This window comes from Marmota marmota, unplaced genomic scaffold (assembly GCF_001458135.2).
Source record: "Marmota marmota marmota unplaced genomic scaffold, marMar, whole genome shotgun sequence".
In the NCBI taxonomy this organism is placed as follows: domain Eukaryota; kingdom Metazoa; phylum Chordata; class Mammalia; order Rodentia; family Sciuridae; genus Marmota; species Marmota marmota.
The window spans coordinates 40,225,262-40,241,276 of NW_026000108.1; positions in this window are offsets into that span (position 1 = coordinate 40,225,262).

A 16,015-nucleotide genomic window follows, 5' to 3' on the forward strand; every position below is an offset into this window, starting at 1 on the left:
CGCTGGGGCCCAAGAGACCCCAGAACATCATGGGTAGGCCCAGGAAGCATAGAGAGGAGGGGGCATCGTGAGGCAGGTTGGGGGGGGGGGTCATGGAAGATGCACCCTTCCAGAGCTTGTCCCCCTTGCAGAGCACACCCCCAGGGACCACCTCCTCCAGCCACAGCCCTCTTACCTACAGTTTTTACCCTACTACCCATTCAAATTATGACAGACTAACTAGGTTATAACTCTCATGATCATTTCACCTCTGAATATTTCTGCATTGACCTAGGAGCTTTGGGGGGACACCTCATATCTGAAACATAACCAGGACAGTCCTTATCACTGAAGAAGACAGGCTCAACACAGAATGAAAAAGATATTGAGAGAAATTTCAGAAGGGAATTTCTTTCCCCTGAAAGAAAGAACGATTAGAAGATTATATCGTGGATATCAGTTAAAGATGTTGGATGGAGCACATGCTTTAATGTTTACTGCCTCCTGTGATACCACTAAAATAATGGCATAAAGATGAAAAAAAAGGCATAAATGTATAAGAACAAAGAGTTCCAGAGCAGACAATGCTGCCCAGTTGTGGAAGCCAGAAAGCAGATGGATGAATAGTTACTGATCCAAGAAACTTAAATCCTGTACGGAGAGAGTGGAGACGATTTATAGCAAAGAATCCACAGACGCCACATGCTTTGGAGGCATCAAGCTTTTCTAGATGTTAGGAGAGCAGTGACTCTGGAACAGGTGGTATTGAGTGAAAGTCTGTTTAAGAAACCATTAGTTCCCTTGTACTCCTTCTCTCATCCCATGAGCCTGGTGACAAGCTCTCTTTTACACTGGAGTGAGACCAAGAATGGCCTTTGGAAAACGGTAAATAGGAAGGTCAAATGAAGATTTACTGGATTTTGAAACAACTAGTCATCTCCTTCTACATGGCTCTCAAACCAATGGAGACCAGGTTTGTCTCTTCCATGCAGAAGATTGGCAGAAGCTTCTCTGTGGAATCTAATCAAGTCACAAGAAAAGACCTAACAGTCTTAGTGCCCTCCCCAAAGAAACATGGCCTCTCCAGGTCACCCTACAGCAAGTTCATAGTCAATAACTCCACTAATGGGACGTGGTGGCTCATGCCTGTAATCCCACTGGCTCAAGAGGCTGAGGCAGGAGGATCACAAGTTCAAGGCCAGCCTCAGCAATTTAGTGAGGTTCTAAGCAACTTAGATAGACCCATCTATCTCAAAATAAAAAATTAAAAGGGCTGGGAATGTGGCTCAGTGGTAAAGTGCCTCTGGGTTCAACCCCCTGTACCAAAATAATAATAATAATAATAACAATAACAACAACTCCACTAATCCAAGAATTTCTCATCAGCATTTCAGTGCCCAACTATTTCATGTGAGCATGCAGCCAAGTAGGTGTGTGGGGAAGAGCCTTAGATACAAAAGATTAGGAACAAAACCAATGAGCCTCCCTTCACTTGAGATGGAGCCCTCCGCAAGTAAGTCAGAGGAAGCAGAGACAACGAAGGGGGAAGAAACAAAGCTGCTGTTCATATCATCAGAAAAAAAGGTGGCTCACCACGAAATAGGAGCAGAAAACCTCTGACATAAAGAAGAGGACTTAGGATTTCAAGGGAAGATCTCAGAAATTTTTAAAATTTCAGAAAGAAGAAAGAGAAAAAAAAAAGAAAAAAAAATTCCAAGAGTTCCAATGTCCAGGCCTTGCACCCTCCAGCTGCTAGGAAGGCTGGCTGCGGCCTTCATCCATCTTATGTGGCCATCACAATACCTGACGAGATACACTTCTTGCAGTTCTGGAGGCTGGGCAGTCCAAGATCATGGCACCAGCATCTGCCTAGACATCTGGCTTGGGCCTTCTTGCTGCACGATCCCACAGGCAGAGCAAGTGTGCTTAGCTGGTGTCTCTCTTCTCTTTACAATGCCATCTCCGGGCCCCACCTCATGACCTCATGACCACCCTCAGGCCCCACCTCTACATATCCTTAACATGGGAATTTGGGGACTAAGTCTCAACACATGAACTTTGGAGGAACACTTGCCTGCCACAGCAGCTGCTAAGGGCACCCAGCTCCCCTCTCTGGAGAACAGCCTTCAGCCCAGCAGAAGCTATGCCTTTTAAAGGGGGGTTCCACCCACCACTCTGCTCCTGCTCAGAACTCACAACCAATGACCTACTGACTTCAAGGTTCAAAAGTTCAGTCACCTTGCCTTCAAAGGGGGACAACTCTGTGGGACAATTCTTGGTCCCCGGTACCCCCTCAGTTTGCCGGGAAGCTCGACTCCAGGGGAGAGCCGTTCTTCAGCTCCTTTCCAGGCCCTTCATGCTGCCCTCACCTCCCTTCCCTTGAGATTAATCCCTCAGTTAATCAGGTGCATTTCAGTTCTATTCAGTCTGTGTCTCAGGGGCCCCACTTAAGGCAACAGGGGGTAAACAGAGGGTTCTAAAAGCTTCCAGAAAGCAAACGCAGGTTTTGTACAAAGGGTCAAGAATCAGAAATGAAGTCTGCCTTCTCAACACCAGAAGCTAGAAGTCGATGGAGCGATTCCTTAAACTTTCTGGAGGAAAGGGACTGTGGCCTAGGACTCCATGTGCAGTACTTGAGATAAAGGAAGGCAGGGCTTAGTGGGCATTTTCAAAATCCAAACAGGGGACCTCCTCTGCACTCTTCCTCCTCCTCAGCCGTGCTTCAGCAAATTGAGGAAATAAACCAAGAAACAGGCCAACATGAACGCAGGGGAGAGGAGCCTAGGAAGGGAGAGGTGAAGGGAACCTCTGGGGAAATAAGGAAGGTCATCCCCAGAGGACAGCTGCGAACAGGCTGCAGGGTCAGGGTCAGGCCCAGCAGGCGCTTCCTCAAGCCTATGAAATCTCATGAATAAGAAGATGTTGAGTTACTGGGCTCAACGAGACTTGAGGAGTACAGTGGTGACCTTGGGCAGCTTATGCAACTTTTCTGATTCTTTAGTTTCTTGTTCATAAAACAGAAAAACTGGCAGTTGCTTCCTTATAATTTCCCAGGAGGATTTAATTAGCAAACACAGTTCCCTTGTGGGGAGGAGGGAGCACTGGATGTGTTTGCTGGGCTGTTTCATCTCTGCAAAGGCAAAGACTGGACGAATAGGGAACACAGTCATATTTTGGTATAGGTGGTTGGGGAATTATGATATTAGGATGGTTATAATTGTGGGCATTTCTTAAAATCTACTTTTAACATTCTTCCATTTGGAAAAAGTCATTTTAGTTGGGCACGATGGTACATACCTGTAATCCCAGTGACTTGGGAGGCTGAAACAGGAGGATCAAAGTTAGTGGCCAGCCTGGGCAATTTAGTGAGACCCTGGTCAAAAACAATGAATAAACAGAAAGGACTTGAGATATAGCGCAGTGGTAGAGCAACCTGGTAACACAAAAACAGTAACACAAAAACAAATAAATATTTAAAATTTTTAAAGGCATTTAATTTTTAACATTTCATTGATTGAATGTTATAGTTTAGATATGAGGTGTCCCCCAGAAGCTTGTGTGTGAGCGCAAAAGTGTTTAGAGGTGAAATGATTGGATTATGAGAGCTTTCACCTAATTAGTGACTTAATCCTCTGATAGGGATTAACTTGGTGGTAACTGTAAGCAGGTAGGGTGTGGCTGGAGGAGGTGGGTCATTGGGGGCGTGCCTGGTGGGTCAGTATGGGGGTGCGCCTTTGAGGAATATATTTTATCCTTGGTGAGAGCTCTCTCTCTGCTTCCTGGTGCCATGTTGAGCTGCTTCCCTCCACCACACTCCTCAGACCCTGAGGAACAGAGTCAGCCATCTATGGACCGAGACCTCTGAAACCATGAGCCCCAAAATAAAGTTTTCCTCCTCTGACTATTCTTGTTGGATCACAGTGGCAAAAAAGCTGACTAAAACAATGAACATTTCCCCAATTTTTTTTTTCCTGGCTTGCTTGTTAATGACTTTCCAAGCAATGATATACTGAAAGAGCCAAAGGAGGGTGTGCACCAATAATTCATAAAAATCCCATTGAAAAGACACTCAGAAAAATAAAAACACCACCAAATGTTTTGAAAACAATTATGCTCATGAAAATACTAATGGCAGAGGACCTTTTTTTTTTCTATTATTAAACATTTAGAAAAGATTCAGTTTCCAATAGCAAAGAAGAGTGAATTCCATTATAAGATACTTAAGAGAATCTTGTCAACACTAAAATTAAGACTGTAAAGGTGATATAGTCACAGTGCACATGGAACTGTGTAGAATACAAGGTTTAAAAGAAAGTTATTTCCATGTGTCTTGAAACAGAACTGAAAGTGCATGAGAGGTGGATTCTCTTCTCTCAGGTCCCCTTCCACCTCCATTTCTTGGAACTTCTTATTCTAGTCTGTTCCAAAGCAGACAAAACCATGGCTCAGCTCCATCACTTGAGAGCTGGCTTCGAAACATGAGGTGGGTGCCGGGGGGACACAGTGCAGCCCTTTCACATGGGAAGAGGGGCCACCACCTCATGCTTTCTCCTTGTGTGTTCCAGTCAAGCCCACACTTGCAAAAAAGAAAAATCTGGGGAAATTTATGTTGACACTCGGTTCCACATCTGGAAATGCTGAGGTCAGCTACGATCCTCAGTGTTGTGGTCATTCTCTGCTTGAGCAAAACTTCAACACACCTTGCAGGCAAGTGCTTTTCTTTCCAGAGACCCAAGACATTCCAGTTTCTCCTTCCAAAAGCTGAGTGGGTTTAAATGTTCAGGCCACAAGGATAAATATTCCAGAGTTTTCACTTGGAAAAGTCCAGAGTTGGGTAAATCTGCTACCTGTTAGGTTCTGGTGGTGAGAAAACATTTTAAATAATACTCCCTAGATTAAATACACTGTTTAGAATTTTGTTTTCTCCAAAGACTTGATATGAGTTTTAGGAACTGATTAAACACGATAATTTACATCCCATGCCTTCTGCCTTTCTGAGGGGAAAATGTTAAAAAGAAACAAATGGAAGTTCTTTGTGAAGTTAGAAAACCCTTGCAAAAGAGACGAGAATTAAAGGAAAATTTTGTTACTTTATTTTACACAAAAGACAAAGGTCAGCGAAAAGAAATGGAAGTAGAACCTACTGCTACATAATATTTCCTCTTTTCTTCCTATTTTGTCCAATTTGTCTTTCTATAAAGGGGAAAATCACTGTTTATTTATGCCCTGACCTAGTTAGAGAAAAGGGAATTGGGTGAGAATATTGTAACAAGTGTTTAGTCTCCTTGGACTTGATTTTGTCAAAGGAGACAAAATAGCAGACATGTAGAATTAACAAGCTTAGCACACCACTAAAATTAATAAAATTGTATTGCATTAGGGATTTTGTTAAGCAAGTAGAGTTTAGCTGCTCTTATCACCAAAAAGTGACTGAGATGACCGACATGTTCATCTGCTCCACTATATCAACCATTTCACTAACCATATTTGCCCCACAACATCATGCTGTGAACCTCAAGTATGCACAATACAATGTATTGGTTTTATTTTAAAAAGTTCCTGTCCATCATTAACCGCTTTCTGAAAGTGCTCTACCATATTGCCACTCCCACCCCTTGTTTTTCAATGTCATAATACCTTAGAGGGCAGTCTCGATTCTGCTGACACTATTCCTTCGAGAGTTCTCAGCCCTTAGCTCAAGCAGCAGTGCCCCATTAGACCTCGGCACAAATGTTTGTTCACGTGGCTCCTGACTCAGCTCTGTGTGTGTGTGTGTGTGTGTGTGTGTAAGATTAGTGGTGAGGGTTACTCTTAATGTTATTGTTGTTGTTTTATGAAGCATCTTAGTGCATACTGGCTTTTTCTATTTTAAATAGTTTTATTAGTGCACTACAATGATACATAACAGTGGGGTTCATTTTAACATAACCATACTTGCATGGAATATGATTTGCTTCTTAGTGCCTATTGTGACTGAGCACTACAAATGATGGAGAAACACAAAAGGAGACCCTCTGTATCACCCTGTGCCAATCAGATAGTCCTAACTCTGCAGGCAGGACAAGCCCTCCACGCACTGTCCCCCAAGAGAAGCCATGGGGATCTGATTCACCGCGGCCAATGAAATTAGACCACCCCTGAGAAGAGCACATGTGGGTCACACAGGGTCAAGAGATCCTCGTCAGATACAGACATCCAGGCCTCATGTTCTGTGACATGGTGCTATTCAGGAAAGCTTTGAAAATCTGCTTTTCCTAAAGTGCATCTGACACTGGGTAAGTAAATACACTATAAAACCTGAACATCTTACTCAGCACCTTAATGTGGAATTTCCTTAGACCTCATGTTGACTGATCAAAGAAGCAACAGCCTGAAACTTAAAAACACAGACTCTCGGGCCTGTCTTTCTGGAGCTGGATCTCTGCCCTGCCACTTACTAGCTGGGTAACCTCAGGCAAGTGACTTAACCTCTCTGTTTATTTTTCTGTAAAAGGGAGATGCCAATTGTACCTACCACATAAGATTGTTTAAGCACATTTTCAAAGTGCTTAAACCAGGGCCTGGAAAGTGCTTGGGTTTGCAGGATTAAATTAAGTAGCTATGCAGAAACAATTTCATTCCTGTTTCCATGTGTTTTCTCATCCCAGGATTCTGTTTGATTTAAAAAGTCATTGAATGTTTCTTACTTGTCAAAGATCTTTTATCCTTAACTTTCAAATTAAATTTATGCAGGTGGGACCAGCTTTGCCATTGGAAGCAGGAGTGCTGAACTGGTGTGGTGGCTTTAAGTTAAAATATTAATTTAATGTTCAATAGTTAGAGACTTGGGAAAGTCTCTGAGCTTCCCCAAACTCAACTTATACAGCAGTAAATTGGGAATAATGTGAACCTCTCAGAACTATTATGAAAAGCATTAAGTTATGTGTGCATTTAATCTGGTGGAAAGAAATAGGTCTCTTAAGATCTGGGTTCTTTTTGCTTTAACCTTCCTGCCATCAACTGGTTCCCTTAGAATCCCTTAAAGCCTGCTGGGCTCACTGTTCATAGTAGATTCTAGGGATGTTTTCTGATGTAAACAGTTAAAATTTTATTTATTTATTTATTTACTCATTCATTCATCTTTTTGGGTACTGGGATTAAACTCAGGGGCACTTAAACACTGAGCCACACCCCCAGGTCTTTTTTGTATTTTATTTAGAAACAGGGTCTCATGGAGTTGCTTGAGGCCTTGCTAAATTGCTGAGGCTGACTTTGAACTCACAATCCTCCTGCCTCAGCCTCCCTGAGTTGGCTGGGATTACAGGCGTGTGCCATTGCGACTGGCAAAATTTTATCTTTTTCAGGGTTTCTTGCTATTAATTTTTTATCACATGTGTATCTGCTCATTCCATTTGGAGCAGCCTTTCTATGACTCTTGTGAGATCCAAAGAGTGGGTGGAAATGATTTGATTGTTAAAAACAGTTTAGAATAGTACAAGTCAGGAAAATCTTCCAGACCTGGATGTTACTCTTGAAGATCTATCAGCAAAGCTAAGATTCTTTTGCACTTTTGTTTGCAAAGCTCCATACCATTAGGTAAGAACAGCTTGTCTATTTCAAAAGAACTTTTTTGCAAGGTGAACTTTTTAAGATTATATCATTTTTTCAAATTTAGAATTGCATTTTAAAATGTGTCAAACTTACCCATGACATTCAGCTGCCCAACGTCTGTCTTGCATATGTTCCTTCTTAACATGGATTATTTTTTTTCTCCCCAATGTCAAGTTTAAGACCCCAAATCCTCCTTTAAAACCCATTTAAAATATTGAGCAAGTTACTCTCTACAGGGTTTGCTGGTGCAGGGCCGCCTGTGTTTGTTTTTATAAATGAATTGCTGTTCCCGTTACTTCACTCTGAATATTTCCTTGGAGAATTGACCAAACCGGCACACTGTCCCTCCTGGAGAAAAGAATCCAGTAAGTGCTCTGTGTGTGCCATGATGCACTCTGTCCCAGACACACACACAAATCATAAGCTCTGGGACGCGGAGACCTGGCCCCTTCCCCACAGAGACACGCTCAGCCACAGAGGCACCAACATCCTCTCAAAGCACAAAAACACAAAAGGGGTCTGTGGTTACTATGATTTGGATAATTGCCCCTCAAAAGACCATGTGCTAAAGGCTTGGTCCCCAACCTGTGGCACTTTTGGAAGGTGGTGCAGACTTCAGGAGGTGGGGAGGTGGGGTTGTGTGGGAAGTCTTCAGGTCACTGGGGGAAGTCCCTTGAGGATAGTGGGATTCTAGTCTTCCTCTTTTTCAGATTCTAGCTGTGAGGGCAGTGGCTTTATTCCCCCGCCCCCACCTGTGGTCCCTGCCATGATGTGCTGTCCTTCCACAGCAATGGGGCCACCCTACTTGAACTGAAGCTTCCAAAAGCTCAAGCCATGATAAACCTTTTCCTTTGCAGGGTGGCACAGTACTGAGGATCCCATCCAGGGACACTTTATCACTGAGCCACATCCCAGCCCTTTTTATTTATTTTTTTATTTTGAGACAGGGTCTCACTAAGTTGCTGAGGGTCTCCCTAAATTTCTGAGGCTGACCTCCTGTGTCAGCCTCACGTGTGGCTGGAATGACAGGCATGCACCACCACATCCAGCACACACATTTTCTTTTTAGAAGTTCATTGTGTCAAGTGTTTGGAATGGAAAACTAATACAGTGGTAAAAGCAGGCTAGAGAATCTTTGGAAATTGGTTTAAAGACATGGTGAAAATCACAGTTCTTGAAATTGTAATGTTCCTTAACATAGATAATAGATAGATAATCAGAGACCAAAGTTTATTTAGGAAAGCAGAGGCACATTAGAGGGAGAATATGGACCATCTACAAAGTGAGAAGCCTTTGGGGTAAAGCAAGGAATACACAATCAAGAAAAAATGTGATGCCTTCACAAGTATATGAATAAGTCCAAGTTCATCACTTTGTATGCAATGAATATGTGCAACTTGTCGTGCATCAATTATACCTCAAAAAAGCTGTTTTTTATTTTTTTTATTTGTGCTTTATAGTTGGACATAATATTGAGGTTCATATTGACATAATTATACAATTATGGAATTTAATTTGCGGCAATTCAGTCCCCAGTCCTTCCCCTTTCCCTCCTCTCCTCCCTCCCGCTGTTCCCAATAAAGCTTCTTTAAAAAAAAAAAAAAGTGAGCATGCATGTGATTATGTGTGTGTGTCTGGTCCCTGTCTATGTGATCACACTCCCAAATCAGACGGAGGATTTAGGATCATCTGTCACTTGCAATATTTACTCTTTCTCTTCACTTTGCTAGCACAGATTATTTAGAGTGAGTTGGAGATCTGCGGAGGACGTCTGTAAGAAAATGGAACAAAGTGAACGTGCAGCAGAGGTTGGAAGAAGCCAGCTGCCCACCACGTGCATCTGTCCAGCCTCCAAGCTCTGCAAAGAGAACTAACTACAAAGTCAAGCTATTTTCGAGCTAATTTTAAGCTGATTCAACAGCCCCTCTTTCTCTTGCAAACAGTCTAGCCACACGAGAAATGGGCCACAAACTCTGCAGATTTGCAGCTTGGTTTCAGTTTTTCCTGCCCACTCCCCCGGGTCCTTCCACACCATGCTTTCTGAATTTCCCTGGGCTTCAAATTCTCTAGCTTGTTGCCTTCCCTTGCCAAATTCTCCCTGATCCCAACTGCAGCCTTTGCCTAGCTGACTGTCCCTCATCTTTTATGTGACGTTCAAGACATCCTTTCTTCCAGGGAATCTTTCCTGAGCCCTCCACAGAACTGGGTTGGCCGACCCTTCCCTGGCCTCCCTACGCAACTGAATACACACTTTGTAACATTCCCTGGTCGCCACTGTGATTGAGTCTGTTTATTGATCTGTGTCTCCAACCAGACTGCAAACTCCACAGAGGAAGAAACTCTCTCTTTCTTTTGTGCCCCACGGTCTCCCCAGAGCCCAGACCAGGACCTCTAATGTGACAGCTGTTTGATAAATACTTGTTAAATAAGCGAATCAGCCTGTCAGTGGGTCAATCTGAGCCTTATTACAAGGTGTAACAATAAGAGTCTAACACCAAATTCCCAAATCCCCAATTTTCATCTGCCAATCTTTCTGACGAATGACAGATTGCAATCCAGCGACTCAGTCTCTGAAGTCATCTTCTTCAACCTGCAGGGGTGCATGGCAGGAGGGCAGCCTCTAATTGACAGAAAGAACGTACAACTTCACATCTCCTGATCTGCACTTGTGGGCCATCCGGTGAGGGCTAAAGTTTGTTTCCTCCTCATTTGGTTTTATATCTAAAACATCAGATTCATAACAGCTTAACTGGGCCAGTCCTCAGCCTTGCCGGGAAACCCAATTCCCATCTTTGAGAATCTCGCTGACATTTTTTTTGACTCATTGCATAATAAAAGACAGATACATATGGTCACACTCAAGCTCAACGACATGCATTTCTCCACTATTCTTTTACTCACTGAACTGAAATCTTACCCCACTGCCAAATTCGTATTCTAATAGGATGACAAGGAGCTATTTCCCTAAAGCAATCATGAATCAGTGTGTGTCAGACAGAACTGCACCACAACGCCCTTCCTGGTTGGAAGACAAACCTTGTAAGCTGGACGGTTTCAGAGAAACAAATTACTCCTGGCTACAAAAAGAGATGACTGTGTAGTTGACCAAGAAAAACACAGAAACACCCCTTGGAGATGAATTACTTGAAATTAGGAGGCTTACATTCCTGGGGCCAGATAGCAGGGCTATTTCACCCCCTTAAGACATGATGCTAATGTTAGTCAGACATTTCCAGGATTTGGGCTTTGTGGGGAAATATGTTGACCCCGTGGCAGAACACTGCTCTCAGGACACATCATAAGTATAGCCACAGCATAATAAGGCTTTGGAAGAGAATTAAGCAAAGGCTGTTTCTACAACCCTTGCTACCTCTTTAATAACTGGAATCGCAGGAAGAGTGTTTTGGCAGTAGGGGAAGCTCAAGAATGGGATTGTAAAAAAACTCCCACCCACTACTGTAGGATGACTGATGACTATATGCTTTACCCCTGACAGTTCTTTGGTTTATCCCAAACTCAGCAAGATAATATGTTTCTTCTGAACAACGGCTTGGCCAGCTGTCAAAGCTCATAAGTTGCTCTCTGCCATAAGTGCATAAGTTAGAGGGTGTCAAAGAATGTAGAGAATGACTTGCAGGGAAGACTGGTATATTAATTAAGGTAACACTAGCCACAACTGCAAAATCTCCGCAGTCTTATACGGAGGAATTTTAAAAAGCCAATCAGGTGGGAGATGGGAACACAGGGAGGTTACATTCTGAAACCCAGGATGACGGAGGCTCTACATTTATCATATGGCTTCCAAAGTCACCCTTGCCATGAACATCCAGTTGGTCTATAGATGAAGATGGAACATAGGAGATTGTATGGTAGGGTTTTTTTTTTAATTATTTGTTCTTTTTAGATATACATGACAGTAGAATGTACTTTGATATATTAAACATATGTGGAATATAACTTCCCATTCTTGTAGTTGAACATGGTGTGGAGTCACACTGGTGCTATGTTCATATATGAACATAGGAAAGTAGTGTCTGATTTATTCTGTCTTTCCTATTCCCATCCCCCCTCCCTTCCCTTTATTCCCCTTTGTCTAATCCAATGAACTTATATTCTTCCCTCCTCCACCCATATCATGAGTTAGTATCTACATACCTGAGAGAACATTCAGCCTTTGTTTTTTTAGGATTGGCTTATTTCACTTGGCACGATAGTCTCCATTTCCATCCACTTACTGGCAAATGCCATAATTTCATATGGGAGGTTTCTATGGGCCAGGACTGAAAGTGGCAAAAAGGCTTTTCCTACAGATTCAGGCACTTGGCCCCTCATAACTGCAAGGGAAGAAAGGCAAGAGGACTGGCTGTGTGTACAGGAGGTAAAGGAGACATGTTTTGGTGAACACAGACCATTCTTGGTCACAGTCCAACACTTGAGTCACCAAGAGTCCATTTCTCTTGTCTTCCCACATCAACAGCAAGCTTTTCCTCTCCTTGGGGGGGATGACTCGAAGTTCCACTTTAAACTCCAGAACCTCTACAGAATGCAAACCCCTATGTCACCTCCACACCCTTGTGATCCAGTCACCTGTAAACAACACACACAAGCACACACGCACAGGCACATACTACTCGGTGGGGAATAGAGAATAACTGCTTTGAAAACTCATTCACAAATAGGAATCACAGTGAACACTCGGCAGTCATTAGGACACAGCAATGATGGAGTCCTGCCAGGCAGGTATCATGAAACCCTTCTCTGTGGGTAGGGAAGCGTCCTTGATTCGATCCTAATTCCACTAAGAAGAACCTTAGATGGAGGTATGTTATTTGCCATGACCCACGGCTCTCCCCTCTGGGACATTCTTCCTTGTCTACCGTCACCTCCTTGGTTATACCTGAAGTGGACATTGGAAAGTATGCCCTCTTGAGGGGTGGCTCAGTTGTCAACAGTTGTTCCTGCAGGTTGAGATTTTGAGATCTAAATGTTTCAAGCTTCAACTAGAAAAGGTTTTTGTTTTTAGGTACATGATTCTTTTTTTCATATTTCTCTGGAAATAAAACTTCCTCAAAAACATACCAAGGTTCCTATATGTTTCCAGTCTCTTCCGTATGTTAGTTCCTAGAAAGAATTCTCAAGTCCGACAGGTGTCTTTCTTGATCTCATTTGACTCTCTCTTAATGCAGTGTTAACAAATTTGAAGTCATTTGGCTTGGATAAGAAAACCACACACCTAATCTGATCTTGCTGTAAATCTGAATCTTAATGGGCCATTATTAAATTTTTTCTCAATCTTATTTCTTACTGTTTGGAGTCTAGATATAGATGAGTTTTTGAATCTTTTAATACCCCAAGTATCTGGACTCTACAGGCTGCTTTTTATTTCCTCTCAAATCATCAAATCCTTGCCTGAACAGATCTTTTCTGATACTTTAGTAAATGCAACCAGTCACAAGGAACATGCATACTGTTAATATTCTATTTCCCACTGTTTTTACTTAAAATGAAGGATTATAATTATTATTTGGTCTTCCTGCTACATGAGCCAGGCACATGCTTTGCTACTACAAATCATGGGTCCTGGAGTTGGCTAACTTTCCAACCTCTAATATCACTACCTACCATCCAGCTACTAAAACAATGTCACTTAATGGAATATTTAGTCCATTTATATTTAGTGCAGTTAATGATATATTCTTGTTTTATCTATTATTTTGCCATTTACTTTATATTTGACACATTTATTCTTTCCTTTTCTCTCTTTTCCTATCTATTTTTAACTCTTTTGATTCAATTTTATCTTAACTTAATAGTGAAGCACATCTTACTCTTCATTTCAGGATCACTTAGAGGTGAAAAATATATCACAAGCTTTTTGCTAGTAAAAATGACTATTTTTTGCCATTTACCATATAATGCTGTAGTTTTAGGAAGCTTTAATTCCAGTTATACCCTTCCCATCTTTTGCATTGTTTTGCTGTATACTGATCTCACACACACACACACACACACACACACACACTCTCTCTCTCTCTCTCTCTCTCTCTCTCTCACACACACACACACACACACACAGAGTCAAACTATCTTCTGTTTCACTAACCACATCTGCTGTGTCTAATTGGTTTTTCACTCATCTAATGAGGTCTTAATTTCAGGTTTTATGCTTTGTATAATCTAATTTTATTAGATTTATTTTATTCCAAAAAGCTGTGAATTTCACTTTGATCTTCTATTTCTCCCATGTTTCCCGGTATTATCTCAACTATAGTAATCATAGTTATTTTAAAGCTCTTGTCAGCTAACTCCAATGGAGATCTGTTTCCATGATCTGTTTTATCTCTTGATTTTTATTTCATTGTGCTGCCCTTTGGCATGTCTAGCAATTTTTTAAAGAATTATATAAAGGACATTAAATATAAAAGATTATATAAATCCTTCTAGTAGGAAAGATTTGAATCCATCGTCAGACTTCCTGACAATTGAGATAATAATCACATTTGTGTATCTGTTACTTGCAGCCAAAGTATTCTAACTCATGCAAATTTAGGTACATGAGGGAGAACATGCAGCTTAGAGGCATGTGCCCAGTTCTTCCTATCAAGGAATAATGAGAGCAACACAATTAAGAGCTGGCCATCTCCTTAGTGTGGAACTGATTCCAGATGAACTGGCCTGTTCCCATCTAGGTGAAGTTCTGTGCCCATGGACAGGACCACTTGTAACTGTACCTGAAATTGTACCAAGCACTTCTGGATTCCCACACTGCAGGTACTGGCCTGGGAAGAACTAGAAGAGGAATTACACAACAAAAAAGGCAAACAGAATGCCTGCCAGAAGCAAGGGTTTGAGACCACCTGTGTCTCGTTATGGGTTGTGACTCATTAGACCAACTGTAGCTCTCCTTTGCCTAATTTTTTCCACAAGAAAATAGAAAAAATTGCAGCCAGAGAGATGTTAGATGATACCTTCCTGTGCTCTCATGGTAGGATGTTTCTTTATTCTCTGTATCTTTCCATTCTTAGCCAGATGCAGTTTTGTCTGACCCAATACTAATCAACCCTGAAGTGGGAAATTACTTGTGCTGTCTACGTTCTCACGTCAGACAGTGGAAAATTGGAGATTGGTGTTCTCAAAGAATTCTTTAAAAGTCCAGAATCCAGGCTGCATTGGAATATTGTAGGACTTTCAGATGGATCTTCATAAATATAGGCACTTTCTAAAGTGTCAATTTGATAAACCTGGTATGGTGGTGCACGCGTGTAATCCCAGCAACTCAGGAGACCGAGGCGGGAGGATCACAAGTTCAAGGCCAGCCTCAGCAATTTAGACCTTCAAAATAGTATAAAAAGGACTGGGGATGGACTCAGTGGTAAAAGTACCTCTGGGTACCACACCAGTATCAAAAAAAAAAAAAAGTCAATTTGAATAACAGCTTCCAAATCAACACTCATATTAGGTGAGTTTTGGCATCCCTATTTTACTGATGAAAACGAACTTTTTTGCTGATACAAAGAATTTGCATTAAGTACTCATCAAAACAGGCATGAATTGAACTAAGAATTAATAAAACAGCAGCCCAAGTGCAGTAATGAATGTATAAACACGTAGTATCATTTGGGGGAGGCTCTGGACACAGGCTTGGCCCTCAGTTGAGGGGGGCACCCTTGGTCAGCCCCAGATCTTTTGCCCTGAAGAAACACAGGCCCAGAGTCCAAGATCTCCCATTTTCCAAAAGACAGCAGCATTCTGAATGTTTTTGTGCAATTGAAATCTTATTGTTAAGCATTGGCAACTACTAAAAAGTTTTTCAGCTCTCTGTAGCCAAACAAAATACAGCTGTAGGCTGGAGTCAGCTTGTAGCCGCCTTTTACAAACTCCAGTGTCTGTCCTGGGTGGCTGGGAATCAGTTTGGGTTCTTTTGTTCTCTTAAAGAAACATGGCTCCTTCAACCAGAGGCCAGAGTGCTTTAAATGGTCATTAAGGGTTCAATACTGTGGCCTGACCACTGCCCACCCACCGTCCCTAAGAAATGCAAACATGCACGACGTTACTCCTGGTAACATGTGTGCATAACATGTGAAATCACTCTCCTGTGAGACTTGAGGGTCCCAGTTGACATGGGGGTGCCCAAGGAAGAAGATCCAAGAGAGAAGGAAAAAGGAGAAAGACCATGAGCTCACCCTGCTGAGTGCTGCCCACCCTCCGAACTCCCCCACCGTCCCCTAATTGCTGGCTCTTGTCTGTTTTCACCATTCAGAGCCCTGAAGCCCAGCATTCAGAGCCCTGGCCCACCATTCTTCATTTCTGATTTCTCTCCTCTAGGAGATAAGGACGACCCAGGGCCCCTCGGTGTGTTTTACATCAAAGGCTGCTAAAGGGTCCTGACAGGCTGGATGTCAGTGCTGTAAATAAACCATTAATCACCCTGCCATTTCATGGACAC